This window comes from Eschrichtius robustus, chromosome 11, assembly GCF_028021215.1.
Source record: "Eschrichtius robustus isolate mEscRob2 chromosome 11, mEscRob2.pri, whole genome shotgun sequence".
Taxonomy (NCBI): domain Eukaryota; kingdom Metazoa; phylum Chordata; class Mammalia; order Artiodactyla; family Eschrichtiidae; genus Eschrichtius; species Eschrichtius robustus.
In genome coordinates this window covers 110,526,026-110,542,134 of record NC_090834.1, presented here as the reverse complement: position 1 = coordinate 110,542,134, position 16,109 = coordinate 110,526,026, and the positions used below count along the sequence as shown (strand labels likewise).

Here is a 16,109-nt window from a genome sequence, read left to right as displayed (position 1 = left end):
AAGCCCAGTGTGCTCATCCTTATGGTGTTAGGGGTGTCCGCGGTCAGGCAGCAGTCGCAGTAAGTAGGAACCCACACAAACCTCTCTCGCATTTGGAGCAGGCTGCAGACAGCTGGGGGCACGGGGGGTGGGGTGGGGGGAGGAATCAGGGCCGGGGGGAGGGACACAGGGGACAATGTGGGCCTGGTCACGGGCTGGAGGAGGGGGCTGTCTCACCCCTCTGGCTCCTTCAGAGAGGGCAGGAGGGCATAGAGGTCACGGGGTGCTGGGGAAAGCACTGGGCAGCGAGTCAGGGGACCAGTTCTAGGCACCGCCCCTTGAGCTCCTTGCTCCTTGCCTAGTACTGGGCGACAACCCACCAATCTCGCTCCCTACTGTTGAAAGGGACAGACAAGAGCGCACGTGGTGGTGGCAGCATCTGCTGTGGCCGCTGTCTGGCTGCTCTGAGGGCAAAGCACGCCACCCTCACTGCAGGGGGACAGTCAGGCTCTGGTCTGGGTCGGGCCCCAGCGCTAAACTTGCCATCCACTGTGGCCCAGTCACCCCATCTCTGCACCTGTCTCCTCCACGACAGAACCTGGGGGCTTGAATGCGCCATAGAGCACGTGTGCAGTGGGACCCCAGCCAACCCGGCAGGACCGAGGAGGACCCTGGACTGTCATCTTCAGGTTCACGGGGACCCTGCCCCCCCCCCCCAAGCACCATCTGAGTCCTGGAGGCTGCCGTGGCGGGTCCAGAGTCTGGAGCAGGGGCCTGGTAGTGGGTGGGACCAGGCGTGGGGCGGGCCTTTGAGGGGTGGGGCCTGGAAACCTACCTGACCAAGTTTCTGCTGAGGTTTGGAGGCACCTTGAGCATGAAAGGTCTGAAGCTGGATTTTGCAGGGGTGGAGCTGTCTGGGGCTGGAGCTGGCCCCATTCCCCCCAAATCCATAGAACTAGCCCAAGGTCAGGACCTGAGATAAGGTCCCCCGTGGCTGGGCCCTGACAACGTTTTCCAGTTAGCTTCGGGTGCCTGGCCTTGACTGACCTCTGAGTTGCCCCAGCTTGGAATGTGAGGGGCTGACTTTGGGGCTTCCTAGGGTCAGGACCCCAGCTTTGGTCTAGAACCTTCCATCAGAACCCCAGCCTTACTCTCTCCCAGCATTCTAGGTCCCCATGCATTCAGCCAGTCATTCAACAAACATTTGTGGCCGTGGAGGCTGGAGACACAGCTCTAGACAAGACACACTCAGTCCCGGCCCTGGGCTCTTACCTTCTGGGGAGAGACAGACAATAAGGAGAAAAGGTGAGGAAGGAAGGGACATGTCTGGGAGAGAAGGAAGAGCTCTGAGGCCTGGGGGCTGGAGAAGCGGCCCCGTAGCTGACACACCAGGATCTGGTGACACTCCCAGGAGCTGGGCAGGAAGGTGAGCAACCCTTGGACTCTCAGACACGCACTTTGCTGAGAAGCGCCCAGGTCCCCAGAATCCTAGGCCTGAAAACACCCTGCATTCCCAGGCTTCACGCCAGAAAGCAGACAAGGACTTCCTGCCAGAGGATTTAGGAGAGGAAACAGGAGCGTTTGCTGGTGTTCTTGCTGGTCACTTGCCTTTACTACATTCCTCAGTCACATGGACGGTCTGCTCCGCAGTCCTGAAAAGGCAAATGGCTGCTGCAGTGCTCTTGACCGGCTCCAGCTGTGGGGAGAGTGTGGCCACACCTGGAGGCCCTGCCCAAGCAGGGCAGGGAGCAGGACGGGCTCAGATGCCGTCTCCTGCATTTTCATTTGGAGATGTTAGACCAGCGTTAAAAGGAGGTTCTTAAGAAGAAAGCACGAGCTCTCTGCTACTCTCATCCACCTGACACAATTTTGTTTTCACTTCTTAGCTCGTGTTCTTTCCCTTCCAGCCATGTGCTCCAGCTCAGTTGCACAGGCTGGGGCTGCTTCCAGCAGGAATAAAATGCTGTTCCCTATTCTGGGATGATGGCTTGGCCCAGGGAGGGGGACACACAGATGAACAGATCTTGGTGGGCTCCCTCAGGGACCAGGTTGTGCAGGAGTTGGTCCAATTGGAGGTTCAAGATGTCCTGGAAGAGACACACTGTACTCAGTCTTCAAGAACAGTTGAGAGCTTGTCAGGTGAGAAAGATGGAAAAGCATCTGGGGCAAAGGGAATACCATGAACAAAACATGGAAACAGCATTAGAGTCCAGGCATCATTTACTCATTTGGAATGAGAAAAGCAGGGCAGGCAGGGTCTTGATCCGAACAAGACAGTATGAGGCTGCTTCTGAAGGGCAACCCCAAGGCAGCACCTGTCTCTGTTTGCCACGTGGTAATTTGGCCCAGTGTTGGCTGATCTTTATATTTTTAAGAGAAACTACAAATCTGGACATTTATGTGAAATCTCTGGACTTTTAAATGTTACCCAACAGTTAGAATTAAAAATAAAATGTAGGCCAACCAAACCATGTCTTCAGGTGAAACTTACAGTCTGGGCAACCTTGCATCCTGAATCTTGTCTTTGCATTGAGAATTGCAATTATAGTATACGTGCAATTTTTTCCCACTTAACATGTTATGAATATTTTCCATGTTTATATAATCTTTTAAAAGCCATTTACAATGATTACATGATGTTCTGGACATGTCATGATTTGCTTTACATTTTCCTCCTGTTAGAAATCAAGGTTTCGGGGAGGAGTTTTAGACCCATTCTCACCCTGGTTTATCGTTTTGTTTTCCTTAGGTGGGCAGTACAGAGATGGAACGATGGAGAAATGTCAGATGTACCTTACCTGCCCGCCTCCTGAGAGCCTCAGAGATCTTGGGATTTCAGTGCAAGAAGGGACTTAAGGATCATTGGTGCCCATCCTTTTGTTTTTCAGGTGAGGCAACTCAGGCCTTGTTCAAGGTCCCAAGGCAAGTGTATAATAATCCCCTTATGGTGAAAATGACCAAATTTCACTGAAATACATTAAAGAAAAGTTAAACTGTCATTTTTTTCTGTACTGGAACTGCACTGAATCTATAGACAATTTTGGGGAGAACAAACACCTTTATGATATTGAGTCTTTTATCCCAAACATGCTGCATAAAGACACATTTTTGTTGTATTTACTCATAGGTTATTTAAGCATATGTATATATTTCTGTTTGTTTGTTTTTGTTGCTATTATAAACAGCACCTGTAAAATTTGTGTTTTATAACAAATTATTGCAGCTTTATTAGAAATGTAGTTGAGTTTTGTTTATTGGTTTTGTGTCCACATACCTTATTTAACTCTCTTATTAATAATTTTCACAGGTCTTTTTTGGGTTTTGAGACAATATTTTCATCCACAGCGAATAACAATTTTCTCTCTACCTTTCTTCTTTTATATTTCTTTTTCATGTCTTGTTGCATAGGTTAGGACCGTGAGTTTGATGTTACATAGAAGTGTATGATACTTGATCTTCAAAGGAATTCTTTCAGCATTGCTCCATTAAGTATGATGATTTTTGTAGGTGTTTTTGATAGATGCTCTTTAGCATATTAAAGAAGTTCTCTTCTATTCCTGTTTTACTAAGTTTTTTTAAACCATGATTGAATATTGAATTTTATTGACTGCTTATTTTTGGCATTTATTAAGACCCTCATTTTGTTTTTCTCCTTTGATCTGTTATTGTGGTAAATTACATTAATAGATTTTCTAAACCAATCTTGTATCGCTGAGATAAACCTAACTTAAATGTGACTTATTACTAAATATTTAGGACTCTAAATTTCCTTTTAAGTGTTGTATTACTGTGTCTTAGTTAACTTGTATAACAAAAAGCCACAGATGAGTGGCTTAAATAACAGAAATTTATTTCTCACAATTCTGGAGGCCAGCAAATTTGGTTCCCAGTGAGGGTTTTCTTCCTGGTTTGCAGATGGCTGCTTTCTTGTCGTGTCCTCATATGGTAGAGAGAGAAAGAGCTCTGGCCTCTTCCTCTTCTTATAGGGGTGCAAATCCCATTGTGGGGCTCCACTCTCATTATCTCATCTAAAAACCTAATTACCTCCCAAAGGCCCATCTCTAATCACACTGGGGGTTAAGGCTTCAACACATACATTTGAGAGAGACACAAACGTTCAGTCATGCTGCATCTGATAATTTGTGATATGGAATCTTTTTTAAAAAAATAATCACTGATTGGGACTTCCCTGGTGGTGCAGTGGTTAAGAATCTGCCTGCCAATGCAGGAGACACAGGTTCAGTCTCTGGTCCAGGAAGATCCCACATGCCACGGAACAACTAAGCCCGTGCACCACAGCTACTGAGCCTGCGCTCTAGAGCCTGCGCTCTAGAGCCTGCGAGCCACAACTACGGAAGCCCGCATGCCTAGAGCCCATGCTCCACAACAAGAGAAGCCACTGCAATGAGAAGGCCGTGCACCTCAACAAAGAGTAGCCCCCACTCTCTGCAACTAGAGAAAAGCCCGTGTGCAACAACGAAGACCCAACACAGCCAAAAACATAAATAAAAATTTTTTTAAAGTCACCAATTTCTAGGTATTTTAAAAACTCCACTGTGGTTTTTTTCCTTGACTTGTGTGTCCTTTAGATGCATGTTTTCTCATTTGCAAACACATGGGTTTTTTTTCTGGTTGTCTTTTTGCTACTGATTTCTAATTTAAGTGCATTGAGATCAGAGAATGTAGTCTGTAGGCCCCAAACGGGGTGAGGCCAGCATTATGGTCTAGTGCATAATTAATTTTTGTAAGTGTCCCATGTGTATTTACAAAGCATGTACATTTTTCTGTTGTCAAGTATAACAGTTTATAAATATCCATTAGATACATTTTTAAATTTACTCTTCAATATTTCTATATTCAACTGATTTTTGTCTTCTTGATTTACAAGTACTGAAAGACAAATATTAAAATCTCTCGCTTTTTGGTAGATTTATCGATTTCTTCTTACAATTCTGTTAAGTTTTGTTTTGTATTTTGAAGCTCTGTTACTGGGTGTATGAAATTTTAGAATCATTATATACACTTGTGAATGAAACCGTTATCACCCCTTATATAGTGATCCTTGTTATCTCTGTGATGCTTTTTGCTTTAAAGTCTATTATGTTTGATATTAATATTGCTACATCATCTTTTTGGGGGTATGTATAGCCTGGTGTATGTTTTTCCATTCTTTGATTTTCATTCTTTCCGTGTCCTTACATTTGGGAGGATCTCTATTAAACAGTATAATTAGTATCTTTATCTTCCTCCCAAATAATGCATGGATCTCAACTCACTTTCATTTTAATCACACCTTCCAGTTCATGTGCTAGTAACATGCAGTTTTTTAGCTTTATTCTGTCCCCCCTCCCAACTTTAGATGTTGTTGTTTTGTTTCATGTAGTCAACATTTGATTAAATTTACCAACATATTTATTATTTCATATTATATCCCAAATCTTACTTCTAGAATAATTTTTCTTCTGTTTGAGGTTCATCCTGTAGAATTTCCTTCGGTTAAGGGAATGTCGATTTTAAACTCTCTCAATTTTTGATTACCTGAAAATGTCTTTACTTAGTTTATGTCCTTGAAAGATAGTTTTTCCAGGTATAAAGTTCTAGGTTTGACAGTTGTATTCTCTTAATACAGTGAAGATATTTGTATTCGTTTCTCACTGCTGTTGTAACAAATTATCTTAGTGGTTTAAAACAACACACATTTATTTTCTCATAGTTCTAGAGGTCAGATGTCTGAAATCAGGCTCATGGGCTAAAATCAGGGTGTTGGCAGGGATGTGTCCCTTCTGGAGGCTCTAGGAGAGAATCCATTCTTTGCCTCTTCCAGCTTCTAGAGGCTGCTGGTCTTCACTGACTTGTGGCCACATCACTCCAATCTCTGCCTTCTTCTATCCTGTAGTCATATCCCCTCTGCCTCCCTCAAATCTTTTGAATACATTGGACCCACTGAGATGATCTAAGATAATCTCCCCATCTCAAGATCTTTAACTTGATCATATTCAAAGAGTTCCTTTTACCATGAAAGGCCACGTGTTCATAGGTTCTGGGGATTCAGAAGTTGACCTTTTTAGGGATTATGCAATTTACTACATTATTCCACTCACTTCTGGCTTTCATTTTTGTCACCAAGAAGACAGCCGTTAATAAAATTACTGGTCTCTTGTAAATGATCTTTTTCTTTGGATGCTTTTAAAATTTGCTGTGCTGACATTTTACTATGATGTATCAGTTGTGAGTTTATTTTATTTATCTTTCTTGTTGTGTTTTTTAAAAATCCATTATCTCTTTGAATATTTTATCTTCTCCATTTCTTCTATTATCTTCCTTTGATCCTCAGTTAAGCTGAATGTTAGACGTTCTCACTCTTTCTTCTGTGCCTTTCAGGTGTTTCTTTCATATGTACATTTCCTTTCTCTGGGCTGCATTCTGGATAATTTCTCCACTAAGTTTTTCTTCAGCTATGTCTAATAAGCTGTTTAATACATCCATCCATTTCTATCTTCTATTTTTAAAATTATCATACAGTAAAATTTACTTTTATTTAAAGGATGAGGATGTCCAAGTTCTATGAATTTTAACGCATGTGTAGATTCATGTAACCACCACCACAGTCAGGATTCAGAACAGTCCTGTTACCCCCCAAACTCCCTCCTGCTGTTCCTTTATAGCCATGCTCTGTACCTACCTCTGATCTGTTTTCCATCACTTTAATTTCGTCATTTATAGAATGTCCTATCAATGAAGCTGTATAGCAAGTAACCCTTTTAGACTAGCTTCTTTAACTCACCACAATGTCTTTGAGAATCATTGAAATTATTGCAAGTTCTTCCTTTTTATTTTTGGCCAGTACCCATTGTCTGGATGTTCCAGAGCTTGTCCATCCATTCACCTATTGAGGGACATTTTAGTTGTTTCCAGTTTGGACGGTTATGAGAAGAGCTGCCATAAGCATTTGCATGTAAGTTTTGTGTGCACGTAAGTTTTCTATTCTCTAGAGTAAATATCCAAGAATGGGATTTCTGGGTCATATGGTAAATGTATGTTTGACTTTTAAAGAAACGGCCAAAATGTTTTCAGAGTAGCCGTATCATTTTGCATTCCCACCAACAACATGTGTATTGTAAGTATTTTAAAATTTTTGTTGTTCTGATAGGTGCATAGTGGTATCTTATTGCAGTTTTAAAAGGTGAAAGACTTATATGATCTGAAGAGAAACCAGAGTATTCATCACCATGGTGTTAGTTTGTATTTCCTTACTGGTGAATGACGTTGAATAACTTTTATGAGCTTACTTCCTATCTGTATACCTTCTTTGGTGAAGTGACCATTCAAGTCTTTTGCACATATTTTAATTTAGTTGTTTGCTTTCTTACTATTGAGTTTTGAAAGTTCTTTATATATTCTGGATACAAGTCCTTTGTTGGATATATGATTTGTAAATATTTTTTCTCAGTCTGTAGTTTGTCATTTTATTTTTTTAAGAGTGTCATTCTCAGAGCAAATGTTTTTACTTTTACTGAAGTCCAATTTCTCATTTTTTAATTTAATGATTATGCTTTCGGTGTCATGTCTAAGAACTCTTTGTCGAACTCCAAGTCACAAAGAGGTTCGCATATATTTTTTAATGAAAGTGTCAAAGTTTTATGTATTATGCTTAGGTCTATGATCCACATTGAGTTAATTTTTGTATAAAGTATGAACTTTTGTTTGAAGTTTATTTTTTTGCACGTGGATGCTCCAGCACCACTTGTTGAAAAGACTAGCCTTTCTCCATCGGATGTTTTTGCACCGCTGTTAAAAAATCACTTGGTCATAATTGATGTGTGTGTGTTTCTGGGATTTCTATTCTGTTTCATTGATCTGTGTCACCAATCCTTAGCCAATATCATATTGTCTTGATTATTATAGTTTTGTAGTAATCATACAATTGGGTAGTACAATTTGTCCAACTTTATTCTTTTTTTTTCAAAGTTATTTTTTGCTTTTTTAGTTCTGTTGTCTTTCAATATGAATATTAGAACCAATTTGTCTATATCTACAAAAATCACGCTAGGATTTTGTTTGGAATTGCATTCAATCTATAGATCAATTTGGGAGAATTGACATCTTTACTATGTTGAGTTCTAATTCATTAACATGTCATTTCTCTTTATTTCTTTAGATTTTTTTTTTCATTTCTTTCATCCCCATTTCACAGTTTCCAGCATATAGATACAGTACATTTTTGTTAGATTTATACCTAAGTATTTAACTTTTTTAGGAGTTATTGTAAATCACATCACTAAAAAATTTTTAGTTTACAGTCATGCGTTGCTAATATATAGAAATATGATTGATTTTTGTGGAGTGACCTTGTACCTTAAGACCTTGCTAAACCCAGTTAATAGTTCTAGGAGTTTTGGGGTTGTTTGTTTGTTTTTGTTGTTATTGTAGATTTATTTGGATTTTCTCTGTAGATAGTCATGTTGTCTGAGAATAGGGGGAAGTTTTATTTCTTTCTTTCCAACCTGTATGCCTCTTATTTCTTTTTCTTGCCTATTGTATTGGCTAAGATTTATACTATGATGTTGAATGGAGGTGGTGAGAATGGATGTCCTTGCCTTGTTTCCTCCTTTGGAGGAAAGTTGTTCACTATAAAATATGATGCTAGTTGTAAAATTTTCGTAGATACCCTTTATCAGATTAAGGAAGTTCCTTTCTCTTTGTAGTTAGCTGAGAACTTTATCATGAACGGGTGTTGAATTTGTCAAATGCTTTTTCTGTATCACTTGAATTGATCATGTAGTTTTTGTTTTTAGAATGTTGATATAGTGGATTCCATTGATTGATTTTTGAGTATTGAACCAACCTTGCATTCCCAGGATAAACCACACTGGGTGGTGGTGTAGTATTCTTTTTATATATTCCTGAACTTTATTTGCTAATATTTTGTTGAGCCCTTTTGCGTTTATGTTTATGCAGGGTATTGGTCTGTAGTTTTCCTTTTTTGTGCGGTCTTTGTTTAGTTTTGGTATTGGGGCAATGCTAACCCTATAAAATGTGTTGAGATGTATTCTCTCCTGTTTTATTTTTTGGGATATATCGTGTGTGACTGGTGTTATTTCTTCTTTAGAAGTTTGGTAGAATTAGCCAGTGGAGCCATCTGGGTCCGGGGATTTATTTTGGGAAAAAAAATTAAACTATGAATTAAATGTATTTAATAGTTATAAGGCTAGTCAAGTTATCTGTTTCATCTTGGATAAATTTTGGTCATTTGCATCTTTCAAGGAATTTATTTCATCTAAGACATCATCAATTTTATTGATCTTTTTAAAGACCCAACTTTTGGGTTTATTGATTTTTCTCTTTTGTTTTTCTGTCCTTATCTTTTTTATGCCCTGCCTTCTGCTTCTTTTGGGTTTATTTTGCTCTTCTTTTTCTAGTTTCTTGGAGAAAAAGCTTAGATGATTGATTTGAGACTTTTCTTATATAAGCATTTAATACTATAAATTTACTTCTAAGCATTGCTGTAGGTACATCTCACAAATTTTGATATGTCATATTTATTTTTTGTTCAGTTCAAAATGTCATTTTAGTTTTCCTTGAGACTTGCTCTTTGATTCATTAATTATTTCAAAGTATGTTGTTTAATTTCCAAATGCTTGGATGTTTTTCTCTTATCTCTCTGTTATTAGTTTTCAGTTTAATTGCATTATAGGAAAAACTTTGTATGATTTAAATTCTTTTAAGTTTGTTAAGATTTGTTTTATTTGTTTATTTGTTATTTGTTTATTTGTTTTATTATCCAGGACATGGTCTGTCTTGGTGAATGTGACCTTGAACACAATGTGTTTTCTACTCTGTTGGGTAGAATGTTTTAAATGTCTATTAGATTTAGATTTTAGTGGTATATTTCAGTTCTTTTCCATCCTTGCTGATTTTCTATTAGTTCTATTATTGAGAGAGGAGTGTTGAAGTCTCCAACTCTAACTGTAGATTTATCTACTTCTCTTTTTCACTTCTGTAAGTTTTTGCTTCATGTGTTCTGAAACTCTGCTATTAGGTGCATACACATTAAGGGTTGTTGTTATATTAGTGGTGAATTGATCCTTTTTATCATTACGTAGTGTCCCTTCTTATCCCAAATATTTTCTTTGCTCCAAAGTCTCCTTTGTCTGAAACTAATATAACTACTCGACATCTAAAGAGTTGTAAATTTTATTAATTATATTTTTTTTCTAGAAATTTTATATAGATTTTTTTCAAATCTCCTTGTTCATTATTTATAGGTTCCCCCCTCAATTACTTTTCAAGCTTCTCTTTTATTTCTTTAAACATATGAAACATGTTTCTATTATTTCTTATGTTTGATCATTTCAGTTTTGAAATCCTTCCAGGTTTAATTCCACTGTTTGTTATTTCTGCTGGCTTTTATTCTAGTGTTTCATAATTTTTTACTGTGAGCTACTCATTTTCCTTAAAGCTTTATAGGAATTTTTGGAGGCTGGGTTTGAAGTTGCATCCACTATCGTCCCCTCCAACAGCCTTGTTTGAGTGGATTCCACTTCCGTCTTACAGATAAGAAAATTGAAACTCAGAACAGCTAAGTGACCTGCCCAAGGTTACCTATGCAGGAAGTGACAGATAAGACTCAAACCAAAGGCTTCTGACTCTGAAGTCCATGTTCTTCCCCTGGTTTATCGCACCAAATCTCTTCTCATTCACAGGAATCCTGCCTCTACTTCCACCCCAGTACTCCTGCAGGTTCCTCTTCCTTCCCTTTGGTTTCGGATGGTGTGGCTAAACCCTGAGCTGCAACCCTATAACACAAAGGTTACCTGCAGATGAACAGTGAGTAATACCTTGGTACATTTCTCTTAATTGCATAGACCATTCTTTTCTCCCATCGTCCTTTCTCAGGGTGGTTTGCTTTTGATCTGGGCTGATGTGAATGATCCTGGGTACTGGAGCCTGGCCAGACCCACTACAAAGCTGGTGCAATGTTTGGAGAGAAGAATGGTGGAAAAGCAATCATCCAACAGGAGGCTTTATCATGTGCCTTTTCAGACTCCCTGCATCACCTCCCTTCTCTATCCCTGGTGATACCCAAACTCCGCACCCTGGTTTGTGGGATTCAGGTGTCTTGATAGCTCCCTGGAGGTACCCAAACTCCATGCCACAATTTTTAGGATTCGGGGAGAGTCCTGATGATGCTACCTGGTGCTGGGGAAATTTTTAAGTTAAGGAGACATTTATATAATTAAAAGAAAATTTTAAAGTGAACAATTCAACAGCCTTCCATACCCCCGCAACGTTCTATGACCACCACTATCTTCATCAGCCTAAAAGGAAACCTGCACACACTGAGTAGTTGCTCCTAATTCTCTCCCACCCCCATCACTGGGTAGACTTTGAGGAGTGGGAAACCAGAGATGGGGAGCCACTTCAAGGTGTGGCTCCTGCCCAGACACCTGGAGTGTTTCTGCATCATGTCGCCCTTGCCTGGGCATCTTGCCTTGCTTCACTCCCTTTTCCCTCACTCCCGCCACCCTCGTTTGTACCTCCTTCATCAAGGGACAGTAGCGGAGTCCTCCCTCTGGCTCCTCTTTCTAGAGTAGGGCTTCTCATACTTTAGTGTGCAGAGGAACCTCATGGGGATCTTGTCTCAATGATTCTGGTTCAGTGGGTCCAGGTGGAACATTTCTAACAAGCCTCCAGGTGATGCTGAAGCAGGACCTGGGCTGCGACAACTCTGGTGGATGAACACAGGATGCTGTCCCCAGGGGATGGTGCTTGAGGCGATCTCTAGAAGGATGCTGAGCAGTGGTAATATTGCTACTTCACAGGGGACAATATTGGGGCCAGCACTGGTTTCCTGGGGCTGCAGTAATAAAAGTACCGTGAAACTGGATGGCTTTAAACAACAGAAATTTATTCTCTGGCAGGTCTGGAGGCCAGAAGTCCAAAATCAAAACGTCAGTGAGACGACTTCCTGCTGGAAGCTCTTGCCTCTCTGCTAGCTTCTGGTGGCTACCTCAATCCTGAATGTTCCTTGGTTTGTAGCTTCATCACTCCAATCTCTGCCTCTGCCTTCACACGGCCTTCCTTCTCTGTGTCTCCAAATTTCCTTCTCCCCATAGAAACACCAGACATAGCATTTGGGGGCCCATGCTAATTCAGGAAGACCGCATCTTAACTTGATGACATCTGCAAAGACCCTATTTCCAAATAAGGTCCCCTTCACAGGTCCTGGGGAGTGGGGACTTCAGCATAGCTTTTTTAGGGGATGCAATTCAACCCCCTTCTTGGACCTGAAGTCATGCTGCCATTCAAGGGCAGAGGTAGGATGCATGCACGAGGCTGTTGTCTCTTTTATCCTGGCCACTGCTGCTCTGGGGGAAGCAGGAGGCCCAGGAGACGAGCCGGGAACCACCCCCCCCCCACCCCCAAACTGAATACGTGGAGGAGGAGGCCAGGCACCCAGAGAAAATCAGCTGATTCTGCAGCCCCAGCCGAGGCAAAGCATTTTATATTGTGGAAGTTGTCACTGTCCGGTGAAAGCCCATGGAACTAATTGTGTATTTTGTTCCCAGTCTCTGGAGGTGGAAACAGAGATAGAGAGAAAGCATTGTATTAGAACTAATTTAAAAAAATGCCAGCCTCTGTCGACTAATTGACATCTCTCCATACAAACACTGATATTTCAGGTAAGAATAGTTTTCAGCCGTGCTTAACAGAAAATCTGCTTTACAGTGGCTTGACAAAACAGGAAATTAGTTTTTTTCTCACGTAACAGTAAGAATCATAGCAGCTAACATTTACACGGCAACTGCTCCACGCCGAGAACTGTCTTAAGTGCTCTGCGTATATCACCTAATTTAATTCTCGCAACAGCTTATGAGTATGAATTGCTGTTATTACTGCTACTACTCCATTCATTTTTCAGATAAGGATACGGAGGGTAAGTTTTGGGGCCAAGTTCATAGAGCTGGTAGGCGGTGGAGGCAGGATTTGGAAGAGACGGTCTGGCTCCGGCGTGAGTGCCGTAGTGCCGCGCTGACGGTCAGAGGCAGGACTTCCTGGTGCCAGGGCTGCAGGCATCGTCCCAGAGGTCATCACGACTCAGGGTCCTTTGCCTTCTTCCTCAGCATCCTTGTGAACAGCTCTCTCCCTCCAGCATCCTGGGTGCTTCCTGGGCTGACAGAATGGGATGTGTCTTCTAAAGCTCCTTCCTGAAAGTTCCCCACGGCGCGATGGATTCTCTTCTTCCAGAACTGCACCACGGGGCCACTCCCAGGTGTGAGGAGAGGGAACATTCCTCTGCTCTGAGTGGTCCAGGCATTCGTCTTGTGAGGAGGAGAGAAAAAGGGATCACGAGCAGGTGACTAGTAGTGTTCTTCTCTCTCCGTCAGAACAGGATGATGGCTATGCCTGCATCCATCCTGTACTAATAAGCAAGTCCGAGATCAGAGTGGTTCCTGGCTGTGCCCACATCCATCCTGGGATGCAGGGCCCTCTGCTGTCTCTGTGTCCCTGGACACAGCTGATGGAACAGACACCATGGCAAAGCACACACTGGCTCTTTTTCTTTTCAATTTATTTATTTTTGGCTGTGTTGGGTCTTCGTTGCTGCACGCGGGCTTTCTCTACTTGCAGTGAGCGGGGGCTACTCTTCATCGCGCTGCACAGGCTTCTCATTGCGGTGGCTTCTCTATGTTGTGGAGCATGGGCTCTAGGGCTTCAGTAGTTGTGACTCACGGGCTTTAGAGCGCAGGCTCAGTAGTTGTGGCTCACAGGCTTAGTTGCTCCGCGGTGTATGGGATCTTCCTGGACCAGGGCTCGAACCCGTGTCCCCTGCATTGGCAGGCGGATTCTTAACCACGGCGCCACCAGGGAAGTCCCCACCCTGACTCGTAAAGCTGTCACCTGGCATTGGTATGTGTCACTTCTCTCTTGTTCTTTTGGTGGAAGCAGGTCATATGGCCACGCCTAACTTCAAGTAGATGGGGAAGGGCAGCGCCCCCATGTGCTGACAGCAGAGAGAGCCAGAAGTCACAGGGGCAGCATTCATGGCCAGGGCTCTGCCCCATCGAGTGATGGATTGAAGCTCACTTCCAATGCACTGATATGATGCCTGCATTTCTGGACTGGACCATCATACCCACGCCTGCAGGATCATTGTGAAAATGAAATAAGATAATGGAGATAAAGCTCCCTGAAACCCACGCTGAAATTCCAAGTCCCTGGCACGGCCAGGGAGGTGCATGTGCTCTGGGCCTTGGCGGGGCCAGCGTGCCGCCTCTCATCTTCCTTCAGCTCCCTCCATGCCTGTCGCTCGGCCCGCTTGCTGGTCCCTGAGGAATCCGGGCACAGTTCTGATTCAGGCTCTTTGCACTGGTTCTCCCTCTGCGTAGAGCAGTCTCCCCCGTGCAGTTGTCACCTCCTCAAAGAGGCCTTTCGGAGCCTCCCTGTAGACCGTGTCAACTCCATCACGCTGGAGGCCCTCCCCTGCTTATTTCTCCTCATAGCCCTCATCTCAGCCGGACATTCTATTAGATGTTTTGTTTACTTATTTTTAAATATATTTCCCTGCCAGAAATGCAAACTCCGTGAAATTAGAGACTTGAACAGTGGTTGCTCCTAGAACATTCTTGTACCGGGTGGAATAGTGTTGCCGCAGATGCGTGTCCCTCCCAGAGCCTCAGAAGTTGACCCCATTTGGAAATAGGGTGGTTGCAGATGTAGTAAGTGAAGAAGATGAGGTCAAAATGGAGGTGGGTGGGCCCTAAATCCAGATATGACTTGTGTCCTTATAAGGAAAGGAACATTTGGTCGCAGACACAGGGAGGAAGCGGTGTGAGTATGGAGGCATAGATATGGAGAGATGCTGCCACTATTCGAGTACCACTGAAGATCGCTAGCAGCTACCAGAAGCTAAGAGGCAAAGAAAGATCCTCTCCTAGAGCCTCCAGAGAGGACGTGGCCCTGCCAACACCTTGATTTTGGACTTCTGGCTTCCAGAACTGTGATAAAATACATCTGTTGTTTTAAGTCACCCAGTTAGGGAAACTAATACATTTCTCAATAAATACTGTTGGGTGGATGGGCGGATGGATGAATAGATAGATGGCTGGGTGGATGGATGGATGGATGGATGGATAGGTGGATGGGTAGATAGGTAGATGGGTGAGTGGATGGATGGATGATCGAATGGATGAGTGAATGGATGGGTGGATGGGTAGATGGCTGGGTGGATGGATGGATAAATGGATGGATGGATGGGTAGGTAGATGGGTGAGTGGATGGATGGATGATCGAATGGATGAGTGAATGGATGGGTGGATGGGTAGATGGCTGGGTGGATGGATGGATGGATGGGTGGATGGGTAGATGGATGGATAGATGGATAGATGGATGGGTAGATAGGTAGATGGGTGAGTGGATGGATGGATGATTGAATGGATGAATGAATGGATGGGTGGATGGATAGATGAGTGGGTAGATGGATGGATAGATGGAGGGTGGATCGGTGCGTGGATGGATGGATTGATGGATGGATGGATAGGTGGGTGATTGGGTGAGTAAATGGATGCATGGGTGGATGATTGGATGGAAGGATGGATGGATGGATGGGTGGATGGATGGATGGATGGATGGATGGATGGGTGGATGGATGGCAAATGAATACATACAACTTCATACAGTGGTTTGTAACGATCTATTGGGTTGGTGCCCCCTTCTGTGCATTGCCCAAGGGCACGGACTTGTGTCTTTTCGTCCAGGTGTCTCTGGCACGTGATCAGCCATGACACGTCTGCTGAGTTGATGCCTGTGGGGATCTGGTCATGCAGTGCTGGTGACCAGGAAGCTCAAAAAGACCTGCCTTATAAAATGTAGCAGAAATCGCACCCTGAGCCCAGAGGCGTGGTGGGAAAGGAGCATGGGAAACTGTGCAGACCATCCCTGGCCGTCTGCAGGCAGCAGGAAGAAAGGAGGCTCCAGGGAGGGAGGTCTGAGCAAAGGCACAGTCACAGTGCAGCCACCGGCCAACACGGTGCCAATGCTGCCTTTGCCCCAGAACTGGGACCAGGGCAGCTCTTTCTCTCCTGGCCAAATACACTGGCAGGGAATTTCCTGGAAGCCATTGTGATATT

The 16,109-nt window shown here is 43.0% G+C and overlaps 2 long non-coding RNA genes across 2 annotated transcripts; both read left to right on the top strand.

Moving 5' to 3' along the window:
• The first annotated feature begins 1,917 nt into the window (after positions 1 to 1,917).
• LOC137772381 (uncharacterized) lies at positions 1,918 to 11,089 on the top strand. Its single transcript, XR_011075470.1, has 4 exons — positions 1,918 to 2,118; positions 2,729 to 2,867; positions 6,824 to 6,934; positions 10,683 to 11,089. It is a non-coding gene; the product is annotated as an uncharacterized lncRNA (long non-coding RNA).
• Positions 11,090 to 11,825: 736 nt separating this feature from the next.
• LOC137772351 (uncharacterized) lies at positions 11,826 to 15,014 on the top strand. Its single transcript, XR_011075467.1, has 4 exons — positions 11,826 to 12,010; positions 12,549 to 12,662; positions 13,104 to 13,336; positions 13,930 to 15,014. It is a non-coding gene; the product is annotated as an uncharacterized lncRNA (long non-coding RNA).
• The last annotated feature ends 1,095 nt before the right edge of the window (positions 15,015 to 16,109 follow it).